General features: G+C 40.9%; 1 protein-coding gene across 32 annotated transcripts in view; it reads right to left on the bottom strand.

Moving 5' to 3' along the window:
* The window catches only part of LOC131349460 (receptor-type tyrosine-protein phosphatase delta-like), a 403,614-nt gene that overhangs the window by 225,350 nt on the left and 156,980 nt on the right, over positions 1 to 21,284 (bottom strand). For 31 of the 32 annotated variants that reach the window (XM_058385153.1, XM_058385162.1, XM_058385156.1 and 28 more), the window contains exon 8: positions 19,635 to 19,683. The gene's annotated coding sequence lies outside the window, so the exon portion shown is untranslated. Of the gene's footprint in view, positions 1 to 14,724; positions 14,786 to 19,634; positions 19,684 to 21,284 lie in introns of all 32 variants that reach the window. The other variant, XM_058385154.1, reaches the window with a different exon arrangement.

Here is a 21,284-nt window from a genome sequence, read left to right as displayed (position 1 = left end):
AATAATAGTTAGAGCTGTGCAAGGGGAGTCTGTCTATCTGTCTGTCTATCTATCTATCTATCTATCTATCTATCTATCTATCTATCTATCTATCTATATATCATTCTGTCTGCCTGCCTGCCTGTCTGTCTGTCTGTCTATCTATCTATCTGTCTATCTATCTATCTATCTATCTATCTATCTATCTATCTATCTATCTATCTATCTATCTATATATCATTCTGTCTGCCTGCCTGCCTGTCTGTCTGTCTGTCTATCTATCTATCTATCTATCTATCTATCTATCTATCTATCTATCTATCTATCTATCTATCTATCTATCTATCTATCTGTCTCTCTTACTGTCTGTCTGTCTGTCTGTCTATCTATCTATCTATCTATCTATCTGTCTGTCTGTCTGTCTGTCAGTCTATCTATCTATCTATCTATCTATCTATCTATCTATCTATCTATCTATCTATCTGTCTCTCTTACTGTCTGTCTGTCTGTCTGTCTATCTATCTATCTATCTATCTATCTATCTATCTATCTATCTATCTATCTATCTATCTGTCTGTCTGTCTGTCAGTCTATCTATCTATCTATCTATCTATCTATCTATCTATCTATCTGTCTCTCTTACTGTCTGTCTGTCTATCTATCTATCTATCTATCTATCTATCTATCTATCTATCTATCTATCTATCTATCTATCTATCTATCTATCTGTCTCTCTTACTGTCTGTCTGTCTATCTATCTATCTATCTATCTATCTATCTATCTATCTGTCTGTCTGTCTGTCTGTCTGTCAGTCTATCTATCTATCTATCTATCTATCTATCTATCTATCTATCTATCTATCTATCTATCTATCTATCTATCTATCTATCTATCTATCTATCTATCTATCTATCTATCTAACATGACATTTTTTCCATTTCATGCCGTGTGTTAAAATAATGTCCTGGAGGATCTGTGAGGAACTGTGTGTGTGTGTGTGTGTATGTGTGCATGTGTGAGAGCGAGAGAGGCTTTTCCAGTTGGCTCTGCACCCTGTCCACCTGAGCGAGTGCATGTGTCCTGCCAGCACTTTTCATGGATTAGCTATTCTGGGGAGGTGGAGTTGTGGTGTGGTGACACGGCAGCTGTTTTCTCGCTCTAAAACCTGGAAAAGTATATAAATTAATAAACAAACAACAAATTATTTGTGTCCGGGCCACGCGTCAGACATCTGTGGCGCAGACGGTATGGCACGTGCTTTTAATGGGATATCAGGCTGGGCAGCAGTCTGAGCGGGGGCTAGCATGCGCAGCCTCTGTGTTCGTGATTGTGTGTGAGAGAGACAGAGACAGAGAGAGAGAGAGAGAGAGAGAGAGATCAAAACAATGCACAGATGGATCTAAATGACTCGTGCTATTAAAGTCTGACCAGATAGCAGCAGCTTCCATCATGGCTAGCACCTCCAGAGCACATATTCAGGACTTCATTCCTTAAGGATTATTAATCAGGGGTCACCCTTACACCGACATGCCCCCCCCACCCCCCCACCCACCCCCCACCAAGGTTGATCATGTTAAAGTAATACTTCAGCTTAAACTCTATCCACCATATCTGTACAGTTATTACGCACAGACATTTGCCTGAAATAAAAAGCGCAATAAAAGTCTAAGGACAAGACGGATATGAGAAAACGTCTTACCCAAGCTGTAGCTATGTATAGTTTTACCCAACTTTTCAGCACTGAAAGGAATATAATAATTCGTCATTTCAGTTGCTTACAAAATACCGTGTTAGAATGCAGCCACAAATGCTTCCCTCTGGAAAAAAAAATAGCCCATTAGATTAACATTTACTAAAAGAATTCAACAACTGCCCTTAGGTTTTCTCTTCCCATAAATAAGGGCCACCAGGAGGAACTTGGCCCAAAGGAAATTAACTGCAACTAGAAGCGATTTATTTATTTCTGTTCCATTTTCCCCACTTCCAGTTCCAGCAATTCATATAAATAATAGGATTACTGAACGCTGTAGTCAACCTGTTATAATATGTGAACGCCAGTTGCTAATACGTTCTATTCTTTATACACTTCAAGCTGAAAAACCAGAAGTCTGGCGCCCTGTGACTTTCATAACGCCACACCATCTCCATCAGCGGAAAAGCCAGGCAGTCAAAAGTGATAACTCATGCTGAAACATTTCAACCTTCTCAAGAGCTCTTTTGCTTTGGACATACATACGAGACTCGCCAGTTTTCCTGTTCTACGATGTAGACTGACAGCTGAGTAAGCACAAAGGACAGGCTAGTAAAAACGTACTGTGGAGTAGGTGGTGCACTGCACAGATGTAAGCTATTTGGAGGGAGTAAAGCCTTAAGGTAGATACTTAGGGAAAGGTGATGTCTAGTGTGGTGGATAAGGTCACGGTTAGGGCGTAGGAACAACACCAGTATGTATAAAGATATGTAACATGTAGGGTATGTTTACATGGTTAACGTTATGTGTATATAAGATTTATGTTGATATGTAAGTGTAAGTATGAGAAGTGTAGGTGTTAAGTGAAGCGATGTGTTGTTTACATCAGTTATTTATGGGTAAAATAGCTGTGGTCAGGGATGTATAGTGTTTTGAGGTTAAAGACAATGGCTTGAATTTTGTGTCAAGTTTTACTAGTTTGGGTATTATATTAGTATCAGCTTAATATCAGGTCATAAAGTATATCATAGGTCACACTAAGGCGTCTTCTTTCATTGTAATCCAGATCAACAGTATAGTATAGTATAGTATAGTATAGTATAGTATAGTAGATCAGGGTATAGCATGGAGTATTCTAGTGTGGTATAGTACCTATAGTGCCTTGTAATAAATGAACAGCACACTGCAACATGATTATGTGTGTATGGCATGGTATGGTATAGTATAGTATAGTATAGTATAGTATAGTATAGTATAGTACAGTATAGTATAGTATAGTACAGTATAGTATAGTATAGCATAGCATAGTATAGTATAGTTTAGTATAATATAGTATAGTATAGTATAGTATAGTATAGTATAGTATAGTATAGTAGATCAGGGTATAGCATGGTGTATTCTAGTGTGGTATAGTACCTATAGTGCCTTGTAATAAATGTACAGCACACTGCAACATGATTATGTGTGTATGGCATGGTATGGTATAGTATAGTATAGTATAGTATAGTATAGTATAGTATAGTATAGTACAGTATAGTATAGTATAGCATAGCACAGTATAGTATAGTATAGTTTAGTATAATATAGTATAGTATAGTATAGCATAGTATAGTATAGTATAGTATAGTATAGTATAGTATAGTATAGTATAGTAGATCAGGGTATAGCATGGTGTATTCTAGTGTGGTATAGTACCTATAGTGCCTTGTAATAAATGTACAGCACACTGCAACATGATTATGTGTGTATGGCATGGTATGGTATAGTATAGTATAGTATAGTATAGTATAGTATAGTATAGTACAGTATAGTATAGTATAGCATAGCATAGTATAGTATAGTATAGTTTAGTATAATATAGTATAGTATAGTATAGCATGGTATAGTATAGTATAGTATAGTATAGTATAGTATAGTATAGTATAGTTTAGTATAATATAGTATAGTATAGTATAGCATGGTATAGTATAGTATAGTATAGTATAGTATAGTAGATCAGGGTATAGCATGGTGTATTCTAGTGTGGTATAGTACCTATAGTGCCTTGTAATAAATGTACAGCACACTGCAACATGATTATGTGTGTATGGTATAGTATAGTATAGTATAGTATAGTATAGTATAGTATAGTGGTGTAGAATAGAGTGGATCATGATAAAGCATGGTGTACTTTAGTGGGGTATAATGCACTGCATTGTAGTTATAGCATAGCAGAGTGCAACATGACTATGCATGGTATGGAATAACACTGTGTGTATGGTATGGTATAGTATAGTAGCGTAGATTAGAGTAGATTATGATAAAGCAGGGTGTAGTGTAGTGTGGTGTAGTGCACTGCACTGTAGTAATAGTATAGCATAGTGCAACACGACTATGTGTGTATAGTATAGTATAGTATAGTATAGTATAGTATAGTATAGTAGTTCATGATGAAACATGGTGTACTGTTGTGTGTATAATATAGTGCAGTGAATTGTAGCTATAGTATAGCACAGTGCAACATAATGTGTGTATGGTATAGTATAGTAGAGGAGAGTATATCATGGTATAGCATGGTTTACTGTACTGTGGTCTAGTGCACTGCATTGTAGATATAGTATAGCACAGTGCATCATTATAATCTGTGTCTGGTTTAGTATAGTATAGTATAGAATAGTAGAGTAGATCCTGATGTAGCATTGTAGGGTACGGTGTTCCGTAATGTTGCATAGAGCAACTGTACTGTAGTATAGTATATAGATTAGCGCATGGTATAATATACCATAGTATAGTTTAGTATAGCAGAGTGGTTTATGATAGTATATCTTAGTGCAACATGACAATGGATGTTATGGTATGGTATAACACTGTGAGTATGGTATGGTATGATGTACTATAGTATAGTATATTGAAGTAGAATTGAATAGATCATGATACAGCATGGCGTGCTGTAGATTGGTTTAGTGCACTGCATTGTAGATCATGACACTCTGTGTATAGTATAGCATAGCATAGTATAGCATAGCATAGTGTAGCTCATGATAGAGCATGGTGTACTGTAGTGTGGTATAGTATAGTGTAGTACAGTGTAGAGTATAGCAGAGTAGAGTAGATCCTGATATAGCATTGTGGCACTGCATTGTAGTGTAGCATATAGCTTAGCGCATCATGACAAGGCATGATATGCTATTCAGTATAGCAGTATAAAACTTTGTTGCATCACACCAACAGTATCGTCTCTTCTGTAAGTTTTGGTATCATCTTAGTAGCATCTGAATATCACATGGCCACAAGAACACACTTCCATATAAGACAACGGCTGTAATATCAGCGTCGTTTTCCTTCTGATGCAAATCGAGCGTGTTCTACGAAAGCGGCTCAATCGCCAATGAAGTGGTAAAACAATTAGATGACTGATATCTCCAGCCTCTCTGGTGATGGAGCCTTATTTCATTAGTGGCTGATTGAAGTCAGATGTAATTATGCTTAACAGTGCAGTCAGTCACTCTGTCAGCCGGGAAGAGGACGACCCCCTGTCGATAGACACACGGACGTAAGAGAATGAAACGCATCTGCATATGAATGCGTTTATGTTTCGGGGTGATTTTACTTCGCTCTGCTATTACATGCTATCAGTATGTCGGAGAGGTGCTTTCAGCTCTGAATAAATATAGCTGAGGGTATTAATGTAATGGGCTCAGTGGTATTCCGGGCACAGAGAGTGGCTGATATTTGGGAAATGAGTTTTGGTATTTTTCGGTCCGAGCTCGCTGGAGTGATATACGGGCGAGGTGTTTATAGTGCAGAAATTTGCTGAGAAAATACTCTCTCTCTCTCTCTCTCTCTCTCTCTCTCTCTCTCTTTTCCTCTATCCAGTTGGATTAATCATTGACAAACCTGAGAGCTGGTAGGGAAAAATGCATGGAAGAGAGAAAATTTGAGAGGGAGAGAGATAATAAGAAACATAGAGACAAAAAAAAATGAGAGAGAGAGAGAGAGAGAGATTAGAGGTATCTGTAGAGAAAAGGCCAAACAGCTGCTCCTGCCGCTTTCTCTTGAAAAGTTCAGTAGCTCCACTGACATGTACAAGTAAAGCCATGGATTATTCAGGAGATGATGATCCTTAGTCTGGGAGAAGACACATCCATTCTATTCATTTCTTCAGTGATGGGAATGATCTTGTAATGCAAAAACAAATAATAATGCAAAAATTATGAATACTGTGATGGACCGTCATCCTCAGCTACTAGCCATCCTCACACCCACAATCCTCTGCACAGGATCATCCCAGAAATAGGATGACAAACAGGTGAGGCAAATAAGGTGCTTGTGAAGCAGAACTGAGCCGAAGCTGCTCTACAGAGTGTTAATGACAACATATTAATTCAAGGGATTATGAAAGGATTCTTGATTTAATCGTGCGATCTGATCTACAGTAGAACCCCAGACTAATGCAATCCAAGCATTTTTCGTCTATAACAAAGCAAACCAAGCATGAATCACCTCCGAGTCCTAATTCTAGCATTACGTCCAGGCTTAGATCTCCCCTCCCCCCATTTCTCGGCCAGGACACAAGGGTCACTCCAATCACACCAATCCGACAGGTCATCTCGAGTGTGTCCCTCAAGCCAAAGCATAGCTCATTTCTCTTCTTTCCAGCCTGCAATTCATCCCTCGCTTATCTCTCGCTCCAGGCCGGAGAGAGGGGGACTCGGGGCGCCCGTGCGCTGGGGGAGAAAAAATACCAGATAAACTTGACAGATCGACTTTCTCAATAGCTACAGAATCTTAGAAACAAGCTGGGATTAATACGATAATCCCAAAATGAGAGCTTAGGTGAGCTGAGTGCTATGGGGATGTCAGCGTGGATTAGAGGGTCAGCTCTGTCTGACAGCTTCCAAACCAGGGATCACAGCTCGAGACACACATCAAGCAACAGCCTCTGGGGATCTAATGATCTGATATGAATCAGACATCAATAGAGTGCTGGATTTGATATTCCCTCCTTCAGAGACCCAGTCTTCTGAGCAAAGGATCAGGTGGACACAAGCCGCCATAAATCAAGGTGAGGTAAATACGGCTGTAAGGTTTTTTTAACACGATTTTACAATACAAAATTAAGTGACCCTTGTCTCTAGATCTAATTAGCTAAAGCAGCGATATATATATATCTGCTAGCAGAATGTCTGTGAGCCATTAGGAGGAGGAACAGGCTGCTGTAAGAGACAGAGGCCTTGCGTGATGAAATCGGCGAGGCCGCCCAGCTCTTTAGGAAAAGAACTTCAAAAGTGGTGTGTTTGTTTTGTCCGAGGTTTTAATTGCCCTCTATTAGAATGCAAATGATTTCAATTATGGGAGGAGGTTAATCATGCAGAGTGTGCTGGGCAGAAGAAAGAGAGATACAGAGAGAGAGAGCTTTCTGTTTGTTTTTAAAGAGGCTTGAAACCCAAATGAAGCCATCTCCATACCTCCTGTTTGTGCTAACAATCCGCTAGCTGTGTATCACAGCATCGCCCTTTACCAAAATACATGCCTTCATTATATACGCAACTGTAAACAGACCCTCTTTCATCCCTACTAATTTATAGCTGTCGATTATTTTTCCATTTTCAAAGCCTCATCACAATCACTACCCCTTATTATGCACACCGTGGACAGTCGGTCGTCTCCCTGTCAGCTGTCTCTTTCGCGCCGCCGTCTGTCTATCTCTCTTGCACATATGCATGCGCGCCCTGTCACCGTTCCCATTGAGTGACATGCTGTAAAAATTAGACCGACAACATGACCTTGAAATGTTTGCTGTCTCTGCAGCGTGTCCGTTAAAGATGTCACACATGACTGATGCCGAAATCATGAGATAACGTTATCGGCGCGTCGTGCATCGGAGCGTCGCTTTACCTTAAATCAAAGGTGAAATGGCTGACGACTGCTACAATGGCTTCGCAATATACTGTTTGTTCGCGTGGCAAGAAAGCGACTGTGCTGTAAAAGGTAAACGCGCCGGGCTCGGAGTGATTACTGCGGCCGTTTGGGAGTAAGAAAAACACACTCGCTTAATCGATACTGCCAACTCTTCTGTTTGGCGAGCGCTATCCAGTCAAGCGTTGCAGTACACACACACACACACACACACACAGCCCTGTCTTAGTGCATCCCTGTGGGAGCTCGGTATTCAGGCTGTCATTGATTACCCATTAAGGTGATCATTCCATTGGGAGGTTATTGATTTTGCAGCTCAAACAAAAGACAAACCCCGAACATTATGCTCATGGGACGGTCAACAGCAACTGACCCTTATTTCCACACATCTGTACTTACACAAAGAATTCTGGATTTGAAACGGTTCCGGTTAAAAAAGCTCGTATCTGGAACCAAATTGTGTTTGGTTTTACGTGCAGAATCAGAAGCAGGTCTGATAGCCAGGAAAATAAATGAATGAATAAATAAATAAAGACTTACCAGGATGCTGTAGATTTGTTTCAATCACGTCAGGGTCACAACTGTTTAGGTGCGGTGGTAGCTCAAGTGGTTAAGGCTCTGGGTCGTTGACCGGAAGATTGGGGTTCAAGCCCCAGCACCGCCAACATTGGCCCTTGAGCAAGGCCCCTAACCCACCCTGCTCCAGGGGTGCTGTATCATGGCTGACCCTGCACTCTGACCCCAACCCCCAAGGATGAGATATGCGAAGAAAGACTGTGCAGCTACTTAACTTAAAGGAAGTCATAAAGACTAGGCTAGAATATTAGAAAAGTGGGCCAGCTCTAATCTCTGTGTATGTTTGCCGTAACGTTGGCTCGTATACCAGGGATAAGTCTGCATGAAAAACACTTTGGAATTTGCATACATTAGAAATCCATTAGCATGATTAATAGGATCTGCAACAGTGTCACAAACAGGTACAGATATAAATTAGAGCCAGGTACGATAGGACGAGCCGCATACGCCGCGTTCCTCTATTCTTCCGTCTTCTTTTCTAATTGCCCCCCGAACGCAAACCTGCTGAGGTGTATTAAATGGCTATAGACACGGAGTCTTGTTCTGCATAAAGCTGCATGTCAGCACTGGCTGCAATTCATTTCGGTCTGAAGCAAAGAGAAGGACAGCAGACATATTGGTGCGTCTCTCTGCTGCTTAGACTCAATAAGTCTCCCCAAGGTTGAAGCCGGTGTTTACACACGGCTAATTTATTGTCGCTGAATCCGAAGCACTGACCTGTAAAACGGGCCGAGATAATACTGACCCTAACACGCGAGTCTGCGCATGCAAGTAATTACAGAGGGTTTACAGAGCGATCAATAGAGATGCCATTTCTCTTCTTTTACCTCAGCTTAGGACGATATAAGCCGTAGCATTTTTTTCTAGTGCTGATCTGGGCAATGCTTCGGTGTAGAAGATGATTTAAGGACACATTGGTGATTTTATTTATTTATTTTAAAAGAAATGCAGACACTAACCTGTTCCCAGTGTGAATTCCCTCAGATCATCCGGCTGCTATAATACGATTGTCACAAGGTGATAAATAAGTACATTGCTCCGCAAGCGACATCAATTAATCAAGCAAATTCTGGCGAAAGCGGGAAAAAATAAAACGCTTTTTCCATTCTACTTATTTATTTATTTATTGTGCTTTTGTAAACAATCCCGAGTTGCTCGGAGGAGCGTTTTTCACAAGTTTTCAACCCGAGGCCGGCGACTTCAATCAGCATTCATCGGTTTCAATCCACACGTGCTAAATCACACTAAATCTCTTCGGCTGGCCACACCAAAGTCATTTATTTCCCATCCCTCCCGGTGATATTTTCAGTTAATATTTCATCCCTTTTTTTTTCCGCCATCAAGAAATGCCACCAGCCATGATAAGGATTCCTGAACATTTGCTCGTCTTTTCCAAACACACTTTTAGTTTTCAGCACACTCACCTAGCCAGAGAAAAGAAAAGAAGGGAGGGGGAAAAAAGCTATTATCTCCAGTCTAGGATTAATTACTTTCTAAGAATAATTAACTTTTTTGCTGCTGAGAGTCTTTTGATAATCCATCATTCCGTTGCTGGTGTTTACTCGCGGTGCAGAGACGCTGATAGCGTACTGTAGATCTGTCTGAGGTGTTAGCCGATTATAAAGAAACTCGCTAACGCGCTTGCCAAATGATCAACTCACCGTTTGTGCTCGGACATCATGAAGGAAAGAAACGCGTCTGTAGATACCGTGGAGACGCTGAATTCTTGAATCTGATTGGTTGAAAGATTTTAGCATTTTATGTCATAGGTTTATGTTCATTTATATAAACTGTACCATTATTATTATTATTATTATTATTATTATTATTATTATTATTATTATTATTATTATTTCCACAATATGGTTGCTATGGTAACATCTCATTCACTTTTAAAAAATAAAGCTATATAATAATAATAATAATAATAACAATAATAATAATAATACTTAATTAATCACATATTAAAGTTCCATAATATCAAATGCAACTATAAATGGATAAAAATGTGTTCCAGGTTATGGTTGCTATAGTAACACCTCATTCACTTTAAAAAAAAATAAAGCTATATAATAATAATAATAATAATAATAATATTGATTAAATACATATTCAAGTTCTATAACATGAACTGCACCTATAAATGGATAGAAATCTGTTCCACATTACGGTTGCTATAGTAACACCTCATTCACTTTTAAAAAATAAACCTATATAATAATAAAAATAATAAATAATAACTAATTAATAATAATAATAATAATAACAATAATACTTAATTTATTATATATGTAAGCTCCATAACATCAAATGCAACTATAAATGGATAAAAAATACACCTTTATTATGCTTCATTGAAACTTTTGGTTGGGGAATAAATGAAATAAAACATGCCCTTAGAGTAAAACAATCAACTCCGGGTCTGCTTCTCATCTGTACTTCATCAGACCAGGCTGCTGTTGATTATTTTCCTATTTTTCTTGATATATACACAGTTTATAAAGGTGTAATGTCAGCTCATAACTGTAGTCCCATCCATTCCTTCATTTCTCTGTAAAATCCTATGACTGGTATTTATGCTCATGTTCACTTCGCTCCCACATCCATCGAGCGCTGAGGTTCTTGATCGATTACTGGATATGTCGATTTCCACCTCGCGATGAGCATCAAATCATTTCATTACTAACCTGAGAAACACTTTCTTCTCTTGATAACGCATGCTGTGAGCAAATGCGAGAGAATGAGGAGGCTCTCCGTTCATATCTAGCATCAAAAGCAGATCAGCGCCTTATTAGCCTGTAGTGTTAGCATGAAGCAGGTATTATCACTCACTAGGAGACTAGGAGAAGAGATTAGAGGAGAGGACTGCTGCTGCTTTAGCTCATCATGTCCAGCTTAATAGGCAGGTCAATTTAATTTGACTTGTCTGATATTAAAGACCTGCTGTTGATAAAAAAAGGGGGGGGTATACTTCATTAGCTAGTGCTGTGGGCAGACGAGCAGATGGGACTGAGGTGGGGAAGCAAACAATTCATCAGCCGCTGAGGACGAGGCGAGGTGTTTAGCGTTGTAATGAGTGACAATACTATACGTGTTGCACATTTTTCGCCGCGCTTTCCATTGCGCACTGTTTTCAATACGCATGTCTGCTTTACTGAAGATCTATTTATTTTAGCTTGGTAAATAGTTTATAGATCCCGGAAAAGCATCAGTCATTTCATGAATCGAAAAGATAATTATTGCTTCTCCCGCTCTCGTGATATGGCAATCAATCACTAGCATGGCGCTCTTAGCTCTAAACTCTTATTATCCTGCGCCATAATGCACTTTCCATTGGAAAGACTTACAGTGTCATTAAATCTCCAGATCGCAATCGGTCACTAGAGCCAGCTCTTCCACTGACCACCAAATAGACATTAATAGGAATGGCTGTGTTCGACTGGCCTCCACTTGATCTTTGGAAGAGGGTCAAGAGCAGTTAAAGACATTAGATCATCATAAATCTGTGTAATTTGCTGCAGTGCTCAGAGACAACAGCAGCAGCAGGTAGTTAAGGGATTGCGGGCTTTTTTTATTAAGTACGGAGAAACGGTTCAAGTAGTTGATGGAGTAAAATCTATTTTTCCTTCAGTGAATTGCAGGATTGTTCGAACCTACTTTTATTTTTTTTTTGGAAACTGGAAAGGGGTGGAGATTCTGGTCAAGCAGCTCATGGAGCCTGGTAGAATTTCTTCTAGGGCTGTTTACAAAAATAATATTTAATGCTAAAAAAAAATAATTAAAAAAATAAAATAAAATAAAATAAAATAAGTGTGAACTTTTCGTCCAAATTTTTTATTTTAAAAAATAATAAATAAATAAATAAATAAATAAAATTAATAATGAAAATTCTATCATAATCTCTGAGGAAAACGTGTAGTGACATCACAATATGGATATTATATTATCATATCGCCCATTGTTTTTTATTTTTTTAACTGAAGCTTATGACGTCATTAAGGTCACATGACGGCCATTCCAAGCTTATACGTCAATACAGACATGTTCTCATTGCGGGAACCTTTCCACATTGACCGGAAGATCTGGGGTTCAAGCCCCAGCACCGCCAAGATGCCTTTAAGGTTCTTAACCCTCTCTGCTCCAGGGGTGCTGTATCATGGCTGACCCTGCGCTCTGACCCCAACCTCCAGGGATGGGATATGCGAAGAAAGAATTTCACTGTGCTGTAATATATATGTGACAAAGGCTATTTCTACTATCCCAGGAAACACAAACAATGCTCAAGCAGAATAATCAAGCCCTTGCTCCAGCACAGCGTTTGGTGTCCTTCTCCTCAAAAACTGTAATCAGTGAGCTAAAGCATGTGTGTGTGGACGTCACGGCATAAATTATCATACAGTTCTACTCTTAGCTGCTACAGAGATCGATAATGGAGCACTTCCTCCGTGTTGGAAGTCCAGCAATCAATATCACAGAAACTGGAGTATGTGGTGGATCGCTGTTGAGTTATCGACACAAACATCTCATCAATACACACACACACACACACACAGGCAAGCAGGGGGGCAATCAGGGCTATATCAACCGCATGGGTCATCGATCGGCCTTGCTGCTTGGACAGACTCTGCAGGATTTAGATGTTTAATACTGACCTATTCGCTATTACACATGCAAATGCTTAATTAAGTGGTCAGGGAGTAAAGATCGTAGCACTGACATTGTGCCAACACACACACACACACACACACTACCATGAGATTTTCTTTCCCAATATAAAAATAACTTCATAGCCTGGGACTTCATACAGGTCAGTGAAATCTTCTCAAAACACATCACTTCAAAAAATTTTTCTTTTGCGTTAATGAGGTAACAAATGTTTACAGCTGCTGTAACAGGAAGTAACTCACTACAGTTCACGAGCTTCGACTGCGAAAAAGGGAACGTCAGAGACGGCGAGACACCGCCGATGTGTAATTCCTTCGTTTTTTTCCCCTTGCATGCACTGGTAGAGATTAGAGATCTGTCCTGAGCTGCCTTTACATGAAGCAGTCAGAGACTCACAGCTGACCTGTTTTCATCCCAAGAACATCAGGAGAGAACTTTCAGGGTGAGCACGCAGATGTGTCGTGTGTGTGTGTGTGTGTGTGTGTGCATAATATTATGTGCATGAGTGGCGGCCATCCATTTGCACATCTTGGACTTTTTATTGACAGGCAGCAGCATCTCCGCCACCACATTAGCAACCGGAATGAAAATGTTCCACTTTAATTCTTTATATGGGGGAACCTACGTCACGAAAGTCTGCACTTGCAGCATGGATGATTGGGTCGTATTTATTTATAAGTCCCTACGCGGTTGACAATTAACTAGCTTGCTAAGTAGCTGCCCCTCTTTTCGTGTCATGATTCCCATGTGCTCATGTTCCGCCCCCGGTCTTGTCGGTAGTTTGTTCTCTGAGTGCGTGCACAGATATATGCACCGATCTGGCATAACATTATGACCAGTGAGAGGTGAAGTGAATAAGACTGATGATCTCCTCATCATGGCACCTGTTAATGGGTGGGATATATTAGAGGCAGCAAGTCAACATTTTGTCCTCAAAGTTGATGTGTTAGAAGCAGGAAAAATGGACAAGCGTAAGGATTTGAGCGAGTTTGACCAAAATTGTGATGGATAGACCAGTGGATCAGAGCATCTCCAAAACTACAGCTCTTGTGGGGTGTTCCCGGTCTGCAGTGGTCAGTATCTATCAAAAGTGGTCCAAGAAAGGAACAGAGACAGGGTCATGGGTGGCCAAGGCTTACTGATGCACGTGGGGAGCGAAGGCTGGCCCGTGTGATCCGATCCAACAGATACTGTTGCTTAAATTGCTGAAGAAGTTAATAACAGAAAGGTGTCAGAATACACAGTGCAGCAAAAAGGGGACCAACACAATATTAGCCAGGTGGTCATAATGTTATGCCTGGTTGGTGTACACCCTGCTGTCTCTCGTTTTAGTTTTTAAGTCTTGCTTTCTGAGTCCTGCTTCTGTGTTAAGATACCGATTATCGATGACCCGAGTCCAGACAGAACATCAGTTACATCAGCTCTGATCTCCTAATGCGATAGCTATTTTTCCTGCTTTTTATTATACAGCTTGAAGCAGGAAATTGCATCACCCTGTGCTTCGAGGATTGCGGTGTTTAAACAGTAACATTTCCACTTGTTTTGTGTAAGTCTGGACACGGTGGGATCTATCCTGATGAATCAAGCTACATTTCAGAAATCCAGCTCAAAGCTCTTCCCTCTTCCGCCCTAATCGAGTCTCCATAGCGCGTTAAAAGTGTGGTATGTGTTTGTTAATAATAATAATAATAATAGTTAAAGGAGCGGGCTGGTGGAGGAGGGTAAGTCTGATAAGAGCAATACGCTGGGACGGCACGTCCAAACCCGTTTGTGTCAGAGGGACTGCTGAGGGAGGGGAAGAGAGAGGAAATCCTATTAGAGGAGTTGCTGCGCAGAAATAATTATCACTGATGATTCCACTCTCATAGTAATTACAGCTGTGGGATAAATGAGAACGTGGGTGGACGCCACTGACCTAAAAAGATCCCTCGTCAACTGAGGCCTGGTGAGAGACTGGAGTTGGAGTGAAATATGTTCTGCAGAAGAAAACATTGGAAAAAAGAAAGCATTTGTGTGACTGAGCAGAAACGTGTGTAGATATCGTGGAATAATACGGGCGGGGGCCTCATTAGCATACTCATGTGCATATCAGGCCACGCCCAGACAACTTTAAACATTTCCATCATGCACGAGTTTCAGTGATGAACAATTAAAGTGTATTGTTTTAATCTTGGGCCTCTCTCCCTCTCTCTCTCCCTCTCTCTCTCTCTCCAGCTTATGAAGGAACACTGATTGCACTAAATGGCCCTGATTACATTTTAAATGTAAAACTAATTGCTGTTTTTTCCCCCCTCATAGCCTGACAACTATTTTAAAATGTAAACATCTTCCTGTACGGAGGACGAAGAGAAAGAATAATGAAGGCAGTGTGACAGGAATTAGTAATATATCTTCTGAAAATATGTATAGTGTATATAATATGGAATTCTCTCTCTCTCTCTCTCTCACACACTCTTCTTTCAGACACAAACTAACAGACCGTTTATAAAAGAGCGTCTGAATGATCGGCAAAGTTAGCGCGAAGATAAAAGATGCTAAAGGACTTCATGAGATGTTGCACGGGGGTGCCGTCTCCACGTGGAATGATGGATCATCCAGCAAGAGTCATTTTACAGAGTGACAGAAGAGTAGGAAGAAAAGGGGGGGGGGGACGGTGAAAACGCCGAGAGATGGATTCAGGAGGGCGAGGAGGCAGCTGCGGCGGAAAGCGACTCCGCTGAGCTTACTGACAATGAAATCAATTAGAGAAAAGAAAAAAAAAGCATTTAATCTAGCGGCTACAGACAGGATTTTTACCACTAATAGTATCCAAAGTGTGTGTGTGTGTGTGTGTGTACACGAGCGAGGGAAAAAGTGAGAGAGAGAGAAAGAGAGAGAGAGAGAAAGAGTATTTCAGCCAGCCATAGCTCTGGGCTGTTGGATGCCAGGGTAAATTGAAGTGTGTAAATCGTGGCATTACAGAGCCTTGGTGTGTTAAACTGGCAGTAGCTGGGGGTGGATTAGCAAGGCCAGCGCTAACATCTTTCTGCCGAGAGAGCCTCTTTCTGACACTAATGGCTGCCAGTCTCGTCTTAAGCTCGTGTCAAACACTCAAACTCTGCCAGACTGCCTTCCTTCACTCAGCGGTGCCTCCGCAAAAAAATCCAAAGAGCAGAGTGAAGAATTTGGAGAGAACGCCCGCGCACATTTCTACAGGAGGTCACAAATATAAACTACTCGTTTGAAAAAGTTCCGGGAGGACAATTTTTACAATTTTTGACAAAAAAATAACTACAGAACTCGGAGGAAAGTTCTAGTTTTCATAAACCGTTATGAGAAAACAGTAGTAGGCGTATTTCAATGTTTATTTATTGGAAATTCCTGTTTATTTATATGTCTTTGGTACAAAGTCGCTCGTAACGACTTCTCATTGGACAACGTGACTGCTTATGAACTCCAGGAATCATCTCACTGGGCTGTGAAGGACGAGCAGCAGTGTCGGATCTGTCCGAAATAAGGAGCTGTCCTTGTTCTGCCTTCTGAGTGGATTTTTTTATCCGAGTTGGCAATAAACGTGCAAAGATCAGCACATAGAAATAAGCACTTAAAGATGGCGGTGCGGTAGTGATAATATGATAATTAAAGGTATACTACTATCTATGCCGACTGATGATAAAACGGCTTTCATCGATTTCACTGCACTCGCCGTCGATTACGCCCACATGAACGGTGCAGTGATGTGGAGCCAGGATTTATAGGGCTGTTGCATATATCAGTGTTAATACTGTTCATTCATGTCCATCTCACCCTGAGAGTGTGAGACTGCTCAAACCCAGAGCCATCCACATTCTAATCTACACTTTACTCCTTAGATCTCCTGAACAGTCGTACGATCAGACTCTGGTGGATTCGTCTTTGTGGCCTGAGGTGAGACGCGTCTGCTCTACAGCAATTCTGTGAGATTGAAGCTATACAGGCCGCACGTCATAACCATCACACGTCAGAGAAGAGATAAATGTCAGATTTGTGTTCGAAAAACCATGCTGTGTGGAGCAGAGTGATGCCTGCGCTGGTGCTTTGACAATCTTAGCACTGCTTCTAGGGTCTGTGGCGCCTGTCAGTCTTAGTCAAGGAGGCGTGGCCTCTCCTCCCTGTCAGTCTTAGTGAAGAAGGCGTGGCCTCTCTTCTTGTCAGTGAGGTCTATGTCCCTGTTAGTCTCTATTATTGCTAATAAAGTACTAGTAGTCGCTGTCTGTCAGTCTTACTAAAGGAGGTGTGGCCTATATGTTTGCAGTGTCTCAAATAAGCGATATACTACACCCTATCTGTCTCGCTGCTATTCGTGTCTTTGGCCTGTGCGCCTGTCGGTCTTAGTGAAGGAGGCGTGGCCTCTTTTCCGGTCAGTCTTAGTAAAGGAGACGTGGCCTCTCTTCCTCTCAGTCTTAGTGAAGGAGGCGTGGCCTCAGTGCCTGTTGGTATCAGTGAAGGAAGTGAGGCCTCTGTCCCTGTTAGTCTCTATGAAGGAGGTGTGGCCTCTAGTAGTGCCAATAAAGTAGGAGATGTCACTGTGTTTGTTAATCTTACTAAAGGAGGTGTGGCCTATATTACTGCACATTATCTTAACAGTGTCTCAAATCAACGATACACTACGCCCGATCTGTCTCGCTGCTTCTCGTGTCTGTCTTACATTCACTTCCCTTCGAAAGACTTTCCAGACTTTCAATAAGCAAGAAAATGAAGACAATACCAGTTTTCTTATTTGTTATCATTTCCAAATAATTGACGATAAAAGAGTGTGGGACAAGATGGAGGGATAAAGAAAACAGGCCACTGATCATACTGAAAAGGAGCCTTATTTATGTCCACAGGGCCTCTCTGTCTGTCTGTCTGTCTGTCTGTCTCTCTTTCTCTCTCTCTCTCTCTAAAAGCACATTAACTAATCCATATAAATGACCCCTTTCACTGTGAGCCCTGTGCATCAGAGGCTGACAGTATTCAGCACACTGTAGGCCAATTTCACATTGAATTTGCAGCGTGATTTGGAGCGTGCATGAGGAATCGCAATCCCGAAAAGCGCCATTTCCATCCGCCCAAACGACCTCGCTAAAAAGGAGACGCGTAAATAGCCATCTTTCATAATAATGTAGCTCTGATGTAAACTCCAAATAAGCCCGCTTCTGTCATTGCGTCAAAGTATGTGTGTGGAAGTATGAAAGTGTGTGTGTGTGAAAGAGAGAAAGAAAGAGAGAGAGACAGGGTCATCTGTCAATAGGGTGTCGTGGAGTAAATGTGGGCGGATAACATTTAGATGCTGACAGATAGATCAGAGAGAGAGAGTGAGAGAGAGAAGGGAAAATGTAGAGGGACAGTGTGTGTGTGTGTGTGTGTGTCGACCTTCAATTCAAATTCAGGCTTTTATTGACGTCCACCTATTATCCTAGCCCCATTTCACAAAGCCAAGTGAGTGTGTGTCAATCGTATGATGTTTCAAATATGAAAAGGGATTTCATTGTATAAAAGAAAGCATGCAGGGTCAGGAAATCCTCTCCTCAGTGCCTCAGTGTTTCAGGATATTTGAACAAAAGCTCTGCTCTTTCCTTGTCCTTTAGCTTAGGAGTATTCATACTGTATATATATATATATATATATATATATATATATATATATATATATATATATATATATATATATATACGCATCTGTACAGAATCTTTATAATCAAGCTCCTTTCTGCCACATGTGAGTCACGGACTCTATTGTACTGATCCTTATCGTGAATAAAGCTCTTCCGCTTCACCCAGGCAACCAGGGTTTTGTTAATCCTACATACCCTTGGGTAAAGATGATCTGCAAAATAGAGGACATTCCAGGGAAACAAAACAGTCAATCAAATCCAATCATAACATTTTCCTCTTTCCAGCTGCGGCATGTTTCGCTAAGAAGAAAATGAATCGGCATTTATCCTACCTGTAGAGTATGCTGGATGCTGCCGTGTAAGCGTACGGTGGGGTCGGAAAATGATTTATGCAGCTAATAAGCGTTTGCGGTGATTAATTAAAGGCGGCGTTATTCATCTGGAACGTAAAGAGAGAAACAGCGCCTCCCGTCTGTGCCGTTACGTACTCGCCGTGTGTGTGTTCGCCGAGTTATCTAAGGCCGTAGTGCTGTGTAACTCTTTTGTATGGACAACTCATTACAAGTGGACGACCTGCAATTACCTCGGTTAATCTCACTCGCTACACCTTACAGTGTGGAGCAGAGGAGGACGGGATCCTCTCGATGATTCATGCCTCATGTTTTTTCCTCATCACGCTCGTCTTCGGCTTGTTCCTAACCTCTAACGAGTCCCTAATCGTTTAGGTGTAGGATATATTTTTCCACGTGGTCTAGGAACATCTCTACCCTTACCTCTAGCCTAGTAAAAATGCTAAACTATATGAATATGCAGAAATGCAAAGCACTGCTTTCTCTCACTGCACTATACTCAAATATCACAGATAAAGTCAAACAGTACATAGCTGACTAGCTAGCTTCTGCTAAACTAACACTTCTACAGACAGGGTTTAGATTAGCTTCACTGTATCCATCACTATTGTTAGCTAGCAAACTGGCTTAGCATGTAGGATCTGTAATTAAATCGACCATCCTCTAAACATTTCAGACCAAAGTTCAACAGTGTGGCTTTAGAGATGTGATGAAGCTAATCAACATAAGAAAAGGTACACATGAGGACTGAGGAAGTGCCAGTCATCTTTAAGGTCACATACACAGCACAACCCCCCACCCCCCCGGTGCCGTGTACGAGTTGGAAAAACAGGAAGTGGGGATAAAGATTTAGATTTCTACCTTGAGGTTGCAGTTGTGAAGGTCAATGGAACATTTTCTCCCCTGAGACCTGAAAGAGATTACAGAAATAAACAAGATGTTAATTAGAAAATTATTCGGAGTCAATCACTGAAATGTGGGTTCTGAATAAGGGAGAGAAGAAATAAAGCATGAAAGTAAAATTCTATTCTCTGTATTCCTAGAGGACTTCAATGTATCTGGTTATTTGGTAGAAAACTCAGCTATGCTGCAGAGATTAAAACTGAACCCTTTAAGAGTTCATTCATAAAGACGAGCCTGAGAACCATCTACAGCGCTCACCTGTTTTTCTAAGAGTGGATTCATATTACACTGATCTGAAATATTACAGATCACAGCCTGCTATCTCAACGATTTAATGAGCCTGAACACGAACATCTGCCCACTTCAAAACAACAAAACAAATATATTAGCGGCAGATTTGGTTTCAACGACGAGGCGGCCATTTTGAAAAACATGTAAACCGTAGCTCTGTATCGCATTAGGAAATACGTAGCTTTGTCATCGGCTCGGCTTGCGCTAAAAGTACGCAAAGGAGACATAAGCTCCATGCCATCCTCAGGCTAAAACACATCAGCATATCTGTTTTGTTTTTTGTTTTCCCCTCTCTCCAAAGTGCTCATTAGACTTGCAGGCCTAAAGCGTTATTTTGACCCAAGAGAAGAAAAGAAAATGGTGGGACGTGTCTCATTCACTCAATCCAAACGTAGCCCCGAAGCAAAAGGAGGCATAGCGGGATATCCACCAGATGTGTGGTCATATCCGTATCTGCCTTCGGCAGGTGAGATGGTCAGTATTCAGGCTGCTGACAAAACTGACACCTACAAAGCAGTGCACCCTGAGCTGAAAAATGCATGTGTGTGAGCAAGGGTCTGTTAGAGAGAGAGAGAGAGAGAGCATAAACCATTTGTTTTCTGTCAGCATGTGTCAGACAGCAGAAAGGGAAATGAGAAAGGGCAAGGGGGAAAACAGATGAAAAGAACTCGGAAAAGAAGAGGAGGGAATCATCTGTGCACTCAAAAATCCTCCAACTCTTCGGGGTGGAGGGAAAGAGACCATCCATCAACGAGGAGCAGAAAAACACCATTTAAGTTCATCTGAAATGCGACCTTTCATTTTGCACCAGCAGAGATAATTCCCGGTGAAAGTTCGGGCGGATCCAGAGTTTAGTCCAGGTACGACTGGATAGTCATTATCCTTCACTGGGAATAATAACAATAGCATTAAATACATACTGCATCTGACCTTTTTCTAGAGAATTTCAGCACAGCCTTCACTGCCTATAATGCGTGCAGCAGATTACACAGTCGGCTGGGCTGTAACATTGTAATCATCAAACCACAAAAATGTGCAAATTTAGAATTAATGATAACATCTCTCTCTCTCTCTCTCTCTCTCTCTCTCTTTCTCTCAGATGGAAATTACATCGTCAAATCCCCCAAAGCGCAATGGCTCTGCTGCTAAGAGTGTAAAGACTGCATGTCATCCTTTTGCCCTCCAATAAGATCTACATCTGAACACTCGGAACATCAAGATTAAGAAGCTTAAGGTAATAGAGTTTTGGGAGCGTGAGCGTGTGTCGGCTACACAGGCAGATTGGAATTTGTGAAAGTTTGTTCTTTGAAAAGTTCC

Source organism: Hemibagrus wyckioides, linkage group LG29 (assembly GCF_019097595.1).
Source record: "Hemibagrus wyckioides isolate EC202008001 linkage group LG29, SWU_Hwy_1.0, whole genome shotgun sequence".
NCBI lineage: Eukaryota > Metazoa > Chordata > Actinopteri > Siluriformes > Bagridae > Hemibagrus > Hemibagrus wyckioides.
Note: the sequence above shows the minus strand (reverse complement) of the source record. Positions and strands in the feature narration are given on the sequence as shown.